At 37.5% G+C, this 17,531-nt stretch overlaps 1 protein-coding gene and 1 long non-coding RNA gene across 7 annotated transcripts in view; one reads left to right on the plus strand and one right to left on the minus strand.

Annotated features, from left to right (window-relative positions):
• NRG1 (neuregulin 1) overlaps positions 1–17,531 on the minus strand; it is an 888,216-nt gene that overhangs the window by 285,225 nt on the left and 585,460 nt on the right. The window lies entirely within an intron of this gene.
• On the plus strand, positions 7,062–13,354 carry LOC141546334 (uncharacterized). Its single transcript, XR_012483273.1, has 3 exons — positions 7,062–7,130; positions 10,059–10,160; positions 13,266–13,354. It is a non-coding gene; the product is annotated as an uncharacterized LOC141546334 (long non-coding RNA).

The raw sequence follows: 17,531 nt of genomic DNA on the forward strand, positions 1-17,531 counted from the left end.
GAAGAAAGATGAAAATGGTGTGCTTTGATCCACATTTATTCTTCATAGTTCTCTCTCTGGGTATGAATGGAACTTTCCATTACAAGTCTATTGGAATTGTTTGAATCACCTCATTGTTGAAAAGGGCCAAGTATATCACAGTTGATCATCACATAACCTTGTAACAACAAGATTGTCCAATATTCTCTTGGTTCTGCCCACTTCACTCAGCATCACTTCATGTAAGTCTTTCCAGACTTTTCTGAAATCAGCCTGCTCATCATTTCTTATAGAACAATAACATTTCTTTATATTCATATACCACAACTTATTCAGCCATTCTCCAATTGATAGGCATCCATTCAGTTTCCAGTTCCTTGCCACTACAAAAAGGGCTGCTATGAACATTTTTACACATGTGGATTCTTTTCTTTCTTTTATGATCTCTTTGGACTACAGACTCAGTAGAGACACTGTTGGATCGAAGGGTATACACAGTTTGTACCCTTTGGGCATAGTTTGGATCCAATTTGAAAAGATACTGAAGAACCCTCTGTGGCATTCAAAGAAGGAGAACTGGGGTAGAAAAAGAACATATGAAAATGAGTTGAGGGAAGAAGGGATAGATCATCTGAAGGAAAGGAACAAAAAGGGACAGGATATCTGGGTTTAATTGTTAAAAGACCATCATGGAAAATTGAGACACTAATGCATTGTTAGTAGTGTTATGAACTGATCCAACCATTCTAGAGAACAATGTGGAACTATGCCCAAATTGCAATCATACTGTATATATACTTTGATCCACTAATACCACTACTAGTTCTGTTTTCAAAAGAGCTCATAAAATAGTGGAAAGGACCCACATGTACAAAAATATTTATAGTAGTTCTTTTGGTGGTGACAAAGAATTAGAAATTGAGGGGTATCAATTGGGGAATGGCTGAACAACTTGTGGTATATTAATGTAATAAAATTCTTCTATAAGAAATGATGAGCAGGCAGATTTCAGAAAAACCTGGAAAGACTTATAGGAACTAATGCTAAGTGAAGTGAGCAGAACCAGGACACATTACACACAATAATAGCAACATTATGTGATGATCAGCTATAATAGTCTTAGCTCTTCTCAGCAGAGCAATTATCCAAGAAAATTCCAAAAGACTCATGATGAAAAATGCTATCCACATCCAGAAAAAGTCTTATGGAATTCAAATGTAGATCAAAGCATAATATTTTCACTTATTTTTGATGTTTTTATCCCCATGGTTTTTTCCTTTTTTTCTGAATCTTTTTCCACAACATGACTAATATAGAAGTATGTTTCACATGATTGTATATGTATAACCTGCATCAGATTGCTTTCTCTCTTGGGGAGAGGAACACTAAGGGAGGGAGAGAGAAAAATTTGGAGTTCAAAAGCTTATGAAGATGAATATTTTAAATTTTCTTTACATATAATTGTGAAAGTAAATAAATAAATGGCCACCACTGCTTGGCCTTGTTCTAGTTGGACCCTCCAGATTGATCCAGAATACTAGTATGGAAAGTATAAAAAGGCATATTTGTATTTAGTGTCAGGAAAAACTTCCTAACAAGAGCTGGCCCAAAGTAGAATTTCAGTCATTTTTCAGTCAAGCATGACTCTCCATGCTTCCAGTTGGGGTTTTCTTGGCAAAGATACTGGAGTGGTTTGCCATTTCTTTGTCCAGCTCATTTTATGGTTGAGGAAATTGAGACAAACAGAGTTAACTGACTTATTCAGGGTCACAGAACTAGCAAGTGTATGAGACTGAATTTGAGCTCATGTTTCCTGACTCCAGGACCAGCACTTTATCCACTGTCCCTCAAAAGTAGGATGGGCTGCTTCAGTTAATGGTGTGATCCTTCTTATTGGAAATCTCTAAGCAGAGGCTGGAGGACCACTAGTAATGGATATGGGGGGAAAGGGTTCTTGTATGGGGGTGTACATTGGACCAATGACCTGTGGGATTCCTATGACTGAACTTCTGACCCTGTGAAGAGCTCTTAGGTAGCTCCCTCCTTCTCCCCATCTTCCTCTGATTCTCCTTTGAAAGGAGCAGAGGAACACACACACACACACACACACACACACACACACACACACACACACACATACATGAATCCTACTAGGCGACCCTTCCTTGCTTAAAATCCAGGACTATCCTGGCAGCCTCCATTTGCCAAACCCACTGCTGTGTCATTGTACAGCAAAAGGATGCTTGAGACAGTCACTTGGTCTTGCTTGTCATTTCTCATGGCTGGGGTCAGAGTAACAAGACCTTGATGGTGGGGTGGCACTAATGTTTTTTGTGCTCCCCCAGCATGCTGGGGGAAAGCAGGCAAACATTCTATAGCACACAGCAGCCAAAAGTTTTCTCACTCTGCTTTCTGGGCGTTTTTTTTAGTGGATTGTGGTAGTTATGTTTGGTAGAATGGCTTTTGCAGAGTAAGTCAAAGAAAATAAAGTCCACTGTAATATCCATCATGGAACAATGTCCCATACTGGAATCCTATCAATGAATCAATGAATCCTAGAAATTTTGTCACATAAATGCCCATTGAATCATTAGACCAAGTCAAGGTAACAAAAAAAAAAAAAAAAAAAAATGAGTAAGGGAGTTCCTATGGCACCAAAGAAATCAGAATGCCTCTGGGGTTAGAGGACCTGAATTCAAATCCTACCTCTCATGTGAACTGATGGGATATTGGACACATCATTTATACTCCCCATGACTCAGTTTTCTGAATGAAAAAGGAAGGAACTGGATTAGGTGGACTCTGAGGCCCCTGCCATATGGTAGCAAAGGTTCTGAATCCTTTCTGTGAGTCTTCAGCAGTCTGATGAATGGGATCCCTTCTTAGAAACGTGTATGTGTGTGTGTGTGTGTGTGTGTGTGTGTGTGTGTGTGTGTGAATAAAGTACCTGGCATTAAAAAGAAAATCAATCACATGGAAAAAACAAAGTGATTAAAATCTGTATTATAGTCTCCCTGTTTGTCCCTTTCTGTGTGTCTCTTTCTCTCTTTGTCTCTCTATCTCTGTTTCTTTCTATCTCTGCATGTCTCTCTATATGTGTCTCTGTCTTTATCTGCCTTTCTGTCTCTGTCTCTCTCAATTAGCTTTTTCCTGTCCTGACCATATTCTGCCCCAAATGTTCCCCAGTAAGTGATACATATTACAGACTGCTCTTTTCCTTCTTTACTGTGTAAGCATGAGCAAGTGAGCCTTGGTTTCTTCCTTTGTAGTACAAGATCAGAATTGGACTAATTAAGTTTACAAAGCTCCTGACATCTGAATTGAGAACTGAAATATTGCTTTAGGGGAATGATATTTGAGGGATTTGGGGCACCCTATGTGTCACTTAAATTAAAAAAGCAAATTCCTGGTGACCACCATCTCCAAAGTCTAGTCCTGAACCCTTAAAAACATCTGATAATGGGGGTTCCTATCATTTAAAACAAGACAATGGCATAATCTCAAAAGAGACTAAGCGGAGGATTTAAGAAGTACAATTCAGTTCTGTCAAAATTCCTAAGGCAGATGAAAAAAGCCAAAACAAAAACCAGAAAGTCTTTCCTTGTTCATTGGTATTGATGGGGAAGAAAGAAATTGAACCTTGAGTAGATTCCAGTGACCTCAGAATTAGCACATCCTAGAATACTACAGCTGAAAGCCTGCTTGGGGTCATCTTGCTCAAAGCTGCCTGAATTAAACTTTCTGGAGAGAGAGCACACTTCATGAGATCCCTTACTCTTTGTCTGCTTCTAGAAAAACAGAAACCTCAGCAAAGGAAGGGAAGTATTTGGTGAGAGGCTTAGACTTCTGGCCAGAAGGAATAGTTAACTCAATTGGCTGTCTGAATCTCTGCTCATCAATCCTCTTGAGTTGGTTTCCCAGTTTATGAACTCACTGTTCCTTCAACTGCTTTGATCTGAAGCCATTGTCTTCCAGTTGAGTATTTCCCTGCCTTCCCACTTCTGTGTCCAGAGTCCCCTAAATAATGAGCTGCTTCAGAACACAGCATTTCCCAAATAACAAAAGATGGGTCTGCATGCTTCAGTGCCCTCTGAAAGGCAGGCAGAATCATCAATCTTTCAGGCTCTTGTAGAGGTCAAGAGACTGCCGGCAGGGCCAGTTGGCCAACCAATTAACCACTAAACATGGCCTCAGGCAAGACAAAAGGAAGTCTCTGTCTTTCTCTTCCCAGCATCATAACTGTCAATATTTACAGCAGGTCATATATAATGAAGAAAGAAGCATGGGTACATTCCAATTGTAGAAATAAATGGCAGATTCCTTGATCATCCCCATTTGTGCCCAAAAAGTACCAATACCTAGGAAATGCTGAGCTTTTATATGGAATTTGTATGGAAGGTCCCAGTTTCACAATGGCCTCATCTCCTAGAAAATATCTAGAGTCCAACACTTAGCATGTCATCCTCCTCTTCCTCCTTTCAGGTTCAATCCCAGCCCAGAAGGATTGAGCTGTTGGGAATGCCATGGGGGTTGTGGAAATCTGCAGCTGATGTAATGTCATATATTCTCATTCTTTATAAGAGAAAAAGGAGGAAAGGAGTTCTGGCTTAGAGGGAATCTTCTATTAATCACTACCTGGCCTTAGTTTTAGAGTTCTAGTTGCTATGACTTATTCTCAGATGTCTACATTGACCTTCTTTCTTACACACTAGCCTTTTCTTTTTCCTTATGCCCTTTGGTATTGTCAGAATAGCTCTATCCTTCCCAAAAGATAGAATAAGAAGAAGGGAAAGGGGAAAGCATATGTGTCTCTATGTGTATTTAGACATATACATATATATGTATATATGTATGTATTATATGGAGGAAGAGAGAAAGAGACAGAGACCAAAACATTCACACATACACACACACACACACACACACACACACACACACACACACACATACACACACAGAAAGAGAGAGACAGAGAGAGACAGAGACAAAGAGAGACAGAGAGAGACAGAGAGAGAGATAGAGACAGAGAGAGACAGAGAGAGAAACAGAGACAGAGAGAGAGAGAGAAAGAGAGAGAGAGAGAGAGAGAGAAAGAGAGAGAGAGAGAGAGAGAAAGAGAGAGACAGAGAGAGAGAGAAAGAGAGAGACAGAGAGAGAGAGAAAGAGAGAGACAGAGAGAGAGAGAAAGAGAGAGAGAGAGAGAGAGAGAGAGAGAGAGAGAGAGAGAGAGAGAGAGAGAGAGAGACACTCTGTTATGTGAGACATTGTGTTAAGTACTTTACAAATATCTTATTTGGTTGAATGCTTTTACCTAAGCCTTCCTGGGAAGACCAGGTAGAATCCAGCCCCAAGAAGTTCTGGATCCTTCCCACAGTATGATCACTGGAAAAGCATTTAATCTCTTCAAGTCTCAGCTTCTTCACCTAAGAATGGGCATAACAACCATGAAAAGTGATTACTTTATAACATTCAAACTCTCTGTAAAAGCAACTCTCAGTATCCTACGTCAGTTCTGCCCAAGCCCTGAGGAGAACATATTCAATCCTTAGCCCTAAAAATCAGTTTGCCCAACATTTTCAGTTTACAAATGAGACACAAAATATCCCTTCCCTCTCTGTCATCTCAAGAGGAATTGACTCTCCTAAAGTCATATCAGTAAACTGAAGAATGAAGCCTTGATATTGGTTCATCAGATTCAATACTTTTTTCATTAGTATAAGTTTTATTCTCAATACACTTTGTGTGTCTTGGTTTACTCACAAAGCAATCATGTTTAGAGAAATTTTGGACCCTAAGCGAAGGGAAGACAAAATAGGTTCAAATCCTATCTCCCCTCTCACTAACTTTGTGATAAGTCATTTCACCCTTTTAGGACTTGGAATTATTACCTGCAATGGTGGACTACTACATTATACAGTTATTATAAGAAAAGCCCTCTAGAAATATGAATGGTTATTATTTCTCTTAAATATGTTGCTCCTAACTTTCTCTATGTCCAGTACTGGCAAATAGCCACATTTAGCACTTTTGGAGCTTACATTCAATGTGACATTGCTTGATCCTGTTGCTGTGTCTGACGATCTTCCCTGAGTAAGGGATTGAGAGTTGAAATAGGAAGCAAGGGGCAAGTCAGGAGCAGGAGTTGTCTGGGGGGACCTCAAGAGTAGAATGCAGGAAGGTACTAAGTGGGTAACTCCCCATTTTACTGGGTGCTGGATGCTAGATAATAACTTAACAGCCTTGGAAAGGAAAATGTAGCTAGAAATGGGGCAGAGATTCATTGCTGAAGGACCAAATATAATTAGTTTAGGGATTTGGAATTATAGATACCTGCCAGAAGGAACCCTAGGGACACAAGTGCTGGCTCTCCTTTTACAAAGCAGGGAAACAGAGGCCAAGAGAGAGTCTTGCTCAAGGTGACACAGGTAGTGAATAGTGGAGCTCTGACACCAGCCCAGATCTCTCATTCCTAGCCCAGGACTCTTTTCCATTGTACCAGGGATGACAACTACAAAAAGTGGTAAGTGCAGATCAAACCAGCTCCCCCAGGTCTAAAGAAAAGTGATTAGAAAATGGCTTTCCTGAAATAAACCAATCAGCAGGTCAGCATGCCCTTCTACTCTTTAAACCCCACAGAGAGAGCATTGTATTGTCGCCAAGTGAGATAATGGAAGAACAGACGAGATAAGCCCATCGATCCCCATCACAGGGAGACAGAATTAGAGACTTCATTCATCCGCAGCTGACAGGGCAAGCAGATGAGCAGCTGCTCCCGTGTCCCTGGCCAGAGGCGTGGGTGCTGCTAAGTGCCATTGATAGAAGTCTGAAGGGGGCACAGAGAGTGGAGGCAATGGCAGGAAAATCAGATAACAGCTCTTCTAATGGGAGCTTCCCCCCACCTCCCAGAGATCTGTGACAGAGGTGAAAAGTTGACTATATGCCCATTGTTAATATAGAAAATCTAAATAATAGGGCAAGAAAACTCATCCTGATATATTCAAACTTTCAGGTTTTAAGAATTGAGATGCCTTCTCATCATGCAAATGAAGGTGAGAATCAAGGTGAGAAGAAAGCAGAAGTCCCCAGCTATTTCTAGATAAACTGAAAAGTTGCCTTTCCTCCCATTGGGAAGGATCCTGGAGAAATTTGAGGTAGGGAGATCAATGGGAGGGGGAATTATTGAAATGCATTGATGAACCAAAATGGTGGCTCTGTGAATGCAGAGAATCTGTTTGGTATGAGGAATGCCTTGGAGACAGTACTCGTAAGACAAGCAAGGTGTTGGATATGGCAGGAGTTGATAAAGAATGAGGAATTGAAGGTGATTCAGAGTCTGTGAAACTGGGTTATTAGCAAGATGGTAGTAGCTTTGACAGAAAAAGATAAATTAGGAAGAAGCATGAATTTGGGGTAAAAGAAAATGAATACCATTTGAGACATATTGAATTTGAGTTGCTGTGGGTTATCCTTTTGGAAATGATTAATAGGTGAGTAATTAGTAGGCTATGTAAGTCTCATGCTCACAGGAGAGACTAAGGCTGGCTATATGAGTCTAAGTGTCCTCTTTGTAGACATGATAATTGAAACCACTGGTACTAATGAGGTCACTGAAATATGTAACACATGAAAGAATCTTCAAGTTAGGAAAGTCAAAAGAGGTCATCCATTCTAATTTCCACCAGAGAAGGCATTGTAAGTAGCCTCTCCTGAATATCCCCAAGAATGTAGCTCCATACTTCTTATGGCTTTATGTTTTGGGGATACAACTAATTACTAGGAATGTTTTCCTTTACTGATCTGAAATCTCCCACCCTGCAACTTGCTTTGGTCACTCTAACTTGGACATCTGGGGAGTCTTACACCTTTTAAAAATCAGGAAACTTCATACTAACTTAAAGTGCAATACTTCTTGCCTATCTACCAATGTTATCAAGAGTTTTCTCAGTCTTTCAATTCTTTACTAAAGGGGAATATTTCAAGTCACTAGTCTGTGTGTGTGACAAGAGACAGACAGAAAGACCAAAGATAAAGAGACAGAGAGAAACAGAGAAAGACAGAGACAGAGAGATCAACTTAACTTGAGTCTTTTTATTGTCAATGACTACTGATAAAAGTAAATATAACTTATCATCAGCATCCCCTGAATCTGCTCCAGTTTGATCATGACCTTCTCAAAATGTTGTGTTCAGAACTGGACCCATTGATGTAGATCATCTGGGACAGGCAGTAGTAGCAATACCATCACTTTCTTGGTGTTAAACATTATTCCTCTTTCAATGTATCATCAGATCGGATTAGCTCACTTGGCTACCAGCCCTCTAAAACCTTCATGTCTTTTCCACATGAACATGTTCAGCCAAGGATCCTCCATCTTAGTCTAGTGCAGTTGATTTTTGGAACCCAGGCACAAGATATATTGGGTTTTTTTTATTTGTTTTATTTGTTTCAGTTGTATCAAACTCTCTGTGAGGCAGAGATACTAAAGAAGTTTACTATTTCCTTTTCTAGCATATTTTATAAATGAGGAAACTAAGGCAAACAAGGTTAAGTAACTTGCTTAGGATTCCACATTTGGTATGTGTCTGAGACTGGAATTCAGGTCTTCCTGACTTCATTCTAGGTACTCTATAAGCTGTGATTTCATCATCATTGAAAATCTCAGGTGTTGATTACTATGGGTTCATATAGACTGAACTTTTAAAGTTCAAATCTGGAGAAAGAAATGGCAAGACATTCCAATAGATTTGCCAAGAAAATCAAAAATGGGTCATGAAGAGTTAGATGTGACTGAACACTAATAGCATAAATAAGCTGTGATTTCATCAACATTGTAAACCTCTGGTGTTAATTACTATGGGCACCTGTAATTATCATGATCCCTATGACTCAAGAGATTAGATTCAGAATTTGTCAGAGGTATATAAAATACAAGCAATTAGATATAGATATACAGACAGATAGACATAGAAGATGGATAGATAATAGATAATTGATAGAACATAGATAAGTAGATGATGGAGAGATAAATGATGGAGAGATAATAGATGTTTGATAGACAGATGATGAATGGATAAATAGATAGATGATATATATGTATATAGATGAAAGATAGATGATGGATAGATAAATAGATAATACATACATATATGCATGCATGCATTATATATGTATACAATAGATTCATAGATATTTAATAAAAAGACATATCAGCAGACAAGCAGAAAGTTAGCTGGTGTGGCAAGATGACATGAATTCAAATAGTTTTCCAGACACTCACTTTCTATGTGACTAGAGAAGCTAGGTGGCTCAATAAATAGGGAACTGGCCCTGGAGTTAGGAAAATCTGAGTTCAAATCCAGTCTCAAATAATTACTAGCTGGGTCAGTCACTTAATCTCTGCCTTTATCCACTGGAGAAAGAAATAGCAAACCTCTCTATTTTCTTTGTCAAGAAAACTCCATGGACAGCAATGATGTGCTATGGTCCAGAGTCACAGAGTGTCAGACACAATGAATGACCAAGCAACAACAAAATGTATGTGATACTAGCCAAGCTGTTTAACTTACTCAGCTCCAGTTTTCCCATCAGTAAAATGGATATAACACTAGTGCCTACCTCATGGGTTATTATGGGCATCAGATAGGAAAAAATATATAAGCATTTCACATACTTTAGAACAGAATCTAAAAGACCGATATGATATAGATAATCATGTATCTAGACACATAGATAAAGATGAAATGCTTTCTATATTTCAGGCATTGTGCTCCGGATTAAGAAATTACCGGATATCCTCTATCCTTTTTAATAGCTAATGGGGGCAGGATAAACTAAGTCTTATAATTTATAGAACACTGGATCAGAAGACTCTGTGATTGTGGGCAAGCCATCTCACCTCTGTCTGCCTTGATTTCTTCATTTGTAAAATTGTGATAATAATAGCATATCTCTCCCAGGGCTGTTGGGGATAAAAACAAGACAATATTTGTCCAAGTGCTTGCAAAATTTAAAGCACTATTTAAATGTTAGCTATTTATAATTATATCTAAACTATTCATGTTATTATTTCATTTTAATAGAAGTCAAGACATAAAGAGAAGGTTGAAAGGGAAATTGCATAAGAACCTCTTCAAGGTCAAAGAGCAGAAGAGGTCCAGACATTGAGCTGAGCTGGAAATGAAGTGAGTATTTGGGGGACTTCAAGAAGAGGTGACTAGTCAGTTTGGAGAGTTCCCCATATGATCCTATTAAAGATCAGAGATTCTTGATAGTCAGGTTGCCTACTGACTCCAAATCATGTTCTATTTAGTATGATAAGCTGACCCTGAAATTTTTATATTTATTTCACTAAATAATACTTTGTTAGATTTGGCCAGCATCCTACCTTCTTATGATCTCTTTGGACTCTGGCTGACATCCAGAGTGTTTGCTCTCCCTTCCAGCTTGGTGTTGGCTGCAAATTGAGTGGGTCTGTCTTTAGCCAAGTCATTGATTAAAACACATAACAGCACAGGGCCAGGAACAGAGCCTGGAGATACTCACCTAGAGATTTCCATCCAGATAGGTACATCCCTATCACGATTATTTGGGCCAGTCAATAGTAGCTAAATAATAATACAATTTTGCATGTATATAGAACTGTATACGTTTCTGTCCCAACATTCTGTCCCAATACTCTTAAGAAGTATGGAGAGAAAATATTCTTTAATTTAATGTATAGATAAGGCAGTAGAACCTCAGAAATAAAATTATTTATCCAAGACTATATTTGAACATGCTAGTGCTATGATTGCCTTGTGAGCCTCCTGGTTCCAAGCTTGCCCTCTTTATATGATAAAACCCTGGACCAGGACTCCACATTTGCAAAAACTTTGAGCCCAGACTCTTTCTTGGCTTTTGATTCCAAAACATCACCAGATCACTTTAAAGATGAATCTCATCCTGGTGCCCCTATATCCCTAGCTTCTTTATTCTGTCAAAGACTCACTCTCAATATCTGTAGACTTATTAGCAAATTTCTCATTACTTCTTTATTCACAGTATCAGCACAGCAAAAAGATAATACTACTAATATGATTTGTTTCCCACATTATTTTAATTGCTCCTCAATGAAACTATGTGAGGTAGGTGTGAGATTATTCACATTTTGCAGATAATACTCAGGCACAAAAAGATGTATTCAGGGAAAATTGTAGAACACATTTCCTCCTACTGCTTCTATCTAACTTATTTTCTTCAAGTTCCACTACTGATATCTGCTAGAGTGGAAGCAAAATAAATAGAAGGAGAAAGAAAGTGTTCTGCAGGATATCATCAAAAGAGCAGCCCAGAAGTGGGAAATGAGGAAGATCTTTCCTCAACAAAGTGTTAAGAAATATAAAGGAGGCTTCCCCCTCACATGCACATACAACATGGACATTGTTCTTGTATATTAGATGTTTTTAAAAAAGTAAAACAATGAAAGAGACAGGAAGAGACAGAGACAGAGAGAAAGAGAGAGAGAGAGAGATAGACAGACACACAGATTATTTCAATTTGATATGATTTCAAAGCATTCATTTCTTAAAAATCTACTATAGAGTCAGCTTCTGGACTAGGTACTAGAGAGATACATGCAAAAATGAGGTCCCTATTCTCAAGGAACTGATACTTTTGTACTGAGGTGCTACATTGTGTACACAGAGAAGTGAATACAATATATAAGCAAAATAGACACAAAATAATATTTGAAGGACTAATAATTAGAGGCACGCAGAAAGGCACCTTTTTATTGGTAAGCTACAAATGTAAGTGATGTGAGCTGAGCTTTGGGGGAGGAATAGGTATTCCAGGAGGCTGAGATGATGAGAAAGAAAGATTTTCAGTTTTAGTTTTTTGCACAGACCTCTGGCCTTCAATTCTAGGTTGGTTGGCACAACCTCACCATATAGAAACATCAGAATGGATGCTGCACTTGGGAAAAAGAAGCCCTCAGATCAAATCCTGCTTCAGAGATTTGCTATGTGACCCTGGGCAAGCCATAATCTCATTCAGGCTCAGTTTCTCCATGTGTAAAATGAAGACAATAAAAGTACCTACTTGTAAAGGTGTAGGTTTCAAATTTAATAACGTGTAAAATGTTTTGCAAACCTTAAATGGTATAAATATTAGCTAGTATCAAAAACCAGTAGTAGTGGTAATGGTGGTGGCTGTGGGAGTAGTAGTGGTAGTGGTAGTAGCAGATGATTATAATTAGCGCACACACACACACACACACACACACACACACACATACACACACACACACACACACACACACACACACACACACAGGATGTCCCAAAAGTCAGTGCAATTTAAGCTATTAAATCTTAAAACTTTACAATTGGAATCACTGGAAATAGAAGTACTAGAATTAATTATTATATTATATATTACCTATATATTATTATATTATATTATATCATATCATATATGAAGTAGAGACAGAGAGGCGGCAGTGCATAGAGCACTGGGCTTGGAATCGGGAAGACCATTCTTCATGAGTTTAAATCTCACCTCAGACCCTTACTAGTTTGACCCTGAATAAGTCACTTAACCCTCTTTGCCTCAGTTTACTCATCTATAAAGTGAGTTGGAGAAGGAAATGGCAAACCACTCCAGTAACATTGCCACAACAAAAAGATATGTTTTAATAACATATTATACTAATAGTAATCATGTTATTTGCTGTCTTAGGAAAGGGGGAAGTAAGTATTCTCTCCAGAAGGAAAATTTTGAAACACAAAGTCTTATAAAAATAAATGTTAAAAATTATCTTTGGAGAAATAAAATGCTGTTGAAAATTTTTAAAAAATAAGAAATTAAAAAAAGAATATATTGCAGCCCCTTCCTCAAATCCCCCCCCCCCCATAATAATATCATTAGTATTACCTGTTATCAAGTTTGGCTAATAAGGAGAATGGAATCTGGGGAAGGAATTTCTTGGGGGAGCTGTTTTGTTAAAATTTCCCAAAAGCACTTTTCACTTGGATTCTTTAAGTGAAAGTCTTCATTCAAGCTCATTTTACTTACTCTCAGGCAAACAAAGGAACATGGTTCAGACAAGTGGGGAGCTGGGAAGGTCTTCAGCTTAAGGAGATTATCGGCTCTAACCTTCTTGATTTGGTCTTTCCTCAGCACTTTAAATTACAGCTTTAAAAGCTTGCTGATTGACTTTGTCAGCTGAAATGATTTGATTATTAGCTTAATTGCTCTCTAAGTGGGGTGAGGAATCTTCCTTGATTGTGTTTTTATTTCTCTTTCAGGAGAAAACAGAGTCCTGGAATTCTCCTATGTTTGGAGCAAAGCTTACTGGGGGCCCCAGCATAATAATTATGTTTGGCTTCAACATGAAAATATAAAGCTTGGTGGGGTGCAATAAATGCTGCATTTGGAATCATAGGAATTTGGCACTAATTCCCAGCTGAGCCACTTTTGCTATCTTAAAGAAGCTTAGGCAAGCCACTTTTCAGAGCCTCAATGTCCCCATTTGTAAAATGAGGAAATAAAAGTAGAGAAGGATACATGTGTGCATGTGGCTGTGCATATCCTGGACCCTTTTAGCAGTTCATTTAAATGTATGAACACCTTGGGACCACAAATATAATACATAAAATACCCCCCCAAAATTGGAATTTCATTTAAAAAGAAAAAAGAAAAAAGCTCATGGACTCCATGGCTGGAGGAAGCAAAGTTCCTTCTAATTCTAAATTCTATCATCCTATACAACTAATTGTTTCTTACAGTCAATTTCAAAGGGTCAACCAGTTCTTCGGCTTAATGGAAATTGGTGGCATAAATTATACTTCAGAATTCGATTCAAAGATTTGTATCCTGATAGATTTTTGTTTGTTTTGTATGGGAATGTGAGAATTTAGGTCAAAAAGGATCTTAGAAATTATTATTTAATCTAGCGGTTCTTAACCTAGGGTGCAGAAGCATGTTTTAAAATACATACACACAGGTATTGATAACTATATTTCAATATGTTCAATTTCTTTTGTAATTTTTTCTATCTTAGCTTATACATTTAAAAACAAGATTCTGAGAAGGTCTTGAAGTTTCACTGGGGTGACTGCAAACAGGGCCCAGGAAACACAAAAAATTGGACAATTTTACAAATAGGGAAATTGAGATAGCCATGGAGAGTCCACCTTGAACTGAGATTGTTAATATATATATATATATATATATGTGTGTGTGTGTGTGTGTGTGTGTGTGTGTGTGTGTATGTATATACCTCAGCATGAGCACTTAAATCTTAGAAATTGGTCATAAGTCAGGACTTTATTTCCTATTTTATTGATTGTCTAGACTGAAGAAGATGATGAAGAAATGCTAATACTGCAGATTAAACACAAATGTACAAATGTTAAAGCTGGTTCTTAAAAATTTACCAGCGGCCCCTTAGATACAGCATTTAAACTTTGATTTTTTTGTTTTTTGTTTTTGTTTTTGTTTTTATTTTTTCAAGCTACAACCCAAACAAGATCATGGAAATCATGAAAAACATAGGGTGGAACACAGAAGGCTAAAAGACTTTAAAACATTTTTGTTTAAAAAACAGTTTTCATCAAAAAGGTATCAAACTGTGCATACCCTTTGACCCAGCAGTGTTATTACTGGGCTTATATCCCAAAGAGATCTCAAAGAAGGGAAAGGGACTTGTATGTGCAAGAACGTTTGTGGCAGCCCTTTTTGTAATGGCCAGAAACTGGAAACTAAGTGGATGCCCATCAACTGGAGAATGGCTGAATAAATTGTGGTATATGAATATTATGCAATATTATTGTTCTGTAAGAAATGACCAGCAGGATGATTTCAGAAAGACTTGGAGAGATTTACATGAACTGATGCTCAGTGAAATGAGCAGAACGGGGAGATTATTATACACTTCAACAACAATACTATATGAGGATCAATTCTGATAGACGAGGCCCTCTCCAACAATGAGATGAACCAAATCAGTTCCAATAGAGCAGTAATGAACTGAACCAGCTACACCCAGTGAAAGAACTCTGGGAGATGACTATGAACCACTACATAAAATTCCCAATATCCCTATTTTTGTCCACCTGCACTTTGGATTTCCTTCACAGGCTAATTGTACACTATTTCAAAGTCCAATTCTTTTTGTACAGCAAAATAACTGTTTGGACATGTATACATATATTGTATTTAATTTATACTTTAACATATGTAACAGGTATTGGTCAACCTGCCATCTGGGGGAATAGGGAAGGGAAAGAGGGGAAAAATTAGAACAAAAGGCTTGGCAATTGTCAGTGTAAAATTACCCATGCATATATTGGGTAAATAAAAAGCTATAATAATAATAATAATAATAATAATAATAATAATAATAATAATAAACATTTTTTAGTGGAAATGTTAAAAAAAAAAAAAAAAAAGAAAAAGAAAATAGCTTTAAACTTTCCAAGAACCAGGGAAAGTGAAAATAAAGTTTCATTCAGAAAGCATTTGATTTAGGCTTTCTCCTCAATTTAGTTTGGGGAAATAAGGCAAACTTATAGAAAAGACTTCCTCTTTTCCATTCCTCTCACAAAGAGAGCATCCTTCCTCCTCCTTTCCTTCATTGGAACCATTTCAGATACAAGGATCTAAACAAGTTCTGAAATGCATTTCCTATCCAACACAAATCCATTCAATATTACAACTATGGGAAATGAGATCTGTGAAACGGGAACTAGAACTAGCTCTAGCTGCTAGATTCAAGAGCATGCAAGAATGTCTTACGCCTAATAGTTTCGGTTAACTCTTCAATGAAACACTTCATTATCTTGGAAACATCATTCTGATCATAAATTTACAAAATACCTTAATGTTTGTGAATACTTCATATAGATTTTCCAATATGTAATTCACAAAAGTTCCATGAGGTATGTATTATTTTATAAATTGATAAATATGTACAGTGATGTTAAGTTACTTGCTTCGTCACACAATTAATAAATATCTGAAATAAAATTTGAACACAATTGATTCTAGTGTTCTAAATATGCAGTATCTAGTTGTCTCTTATCATTATATATTGGATAGATAAATAATGGATAGATTAATGATAGATATATTGATGAATGGATGGATGGACAGATGGATGAATAGGCAAATAAATAATAGACATGCTTATACCCATCTATGCAAAAATAGAGAAGCTCTGACTTGATTGATGTAGGGGATTCCTAGGCTTGGGGCCTTCTCTTCTCCAAGAAAGCACTGAGGGCAATGAGAGAGGAAATGATTTATCCCTGGTTACACACAGTCTGCATATGGCAGAAGCAGGAATAGGATTATCCTTTTATTCTATGATGTTTCACCATGTCTGTATGCATGCATGCATTTGTATTTATATGTTTGCACATGTATATTTGTATTATAGAGGATATTCCAAAATCTTAGTACAGTTTTAAGATTTTTAAATATATATATATATATATATATATATATATGTATGTATTGCACACATATATATGCATATATGTATGTATATATATGTGTATATATACACACAAAGCAATTTCTTCATAATAGTTATAAGATCCTCATTTTGCAGATGAGAAAATTGAGGTTCAAAGAGGGAAAAAAAATTATGCAGGCTCATGAAGGTGACTACTACTGGAGTTAAGGATAAAACCTGGATTTTCGGACTTCAGGATTTTTGCATAACCCCATACCAGAAAGGAGGGAGAAATCATTTTCTAAGAACTACCTCACTCCATCTCTCTCTCCCTATCTCTGTTTTTCTGGGTCTGCTTCTGTCTCTTTATCTTTTATTCTGCCTCTGTCTCTTTGATTTTCTGTTTGTGTCTGTCTTTGCCTCTGTCTCTATCTTTCTATCTCTTTCTCTGTCTCTGCCTTTCTGTTTCTATCTGTGTCTTTTTCTGTGTTGTCTCTTTGTGTATATGTCTTTGCCTCTCTGTCTCTATCTGTCTTGTCTTTGTGTCTGTCTGTCTCTGTCTTTTTGTTTAAATAAAATAGGAAATTAAGTCCTGATTTATAACCAATTTCCAAAGTGTAAATGTTCCTGTCACGGACCCTACCCATTCTTGCTATCCTTACCCCTTTCCTTCCTTGCTATGTCTACAACCTTTGATGCTTTCTCTTTCCTTCCTTTGAGTTGTGATAGGTGATGTGTACTTTTCTAGTCTTGCATTTGACCTCTCAATACCAATCAACATAATATTACAATAGTTCATGGACTCACATTGCTTTAAGATAGAACAGTGAGGGAGATGAAGGGAAATCCATTGTTAGGGATAAAGTTTGTGCTCAGGTGATCACTAGGGTAGGTGATCTCTGTAGTCCCTTGCTACTTTGAGATTCTGTGCCTCTGTGAGTTCTCCTTCTTCCTTTTCTTTCCTCTTCAGAACCTCAAGGATACAGAACTTGAAAGGACTGTCATACCCTCCAAAGATTGATCAATCAAATATGTGTATGGCTTGACAAATTGTTTTGTTAGTTGCTGTGGATCACCTTTAATACCATTTAAGTCAATTTGATAATAACTAAAT

The sequence above is a fragment of the Sminthopsis crassicaudata genome, chromosome 6 (assembly GCF_048593235.1).
Source record: "Sminthopsis crassicaudata isolate SCR6 chromosome 6, ASM4859323v1, whole genome shotgun sequence".
Taxonomy (NCBI): Eukaryota; Metazoa; Chordata; class Mammalia; order Dasyuromorphia; family Dasyuridae; genus Sminthopsis; species Sminthopsis crassicaudata.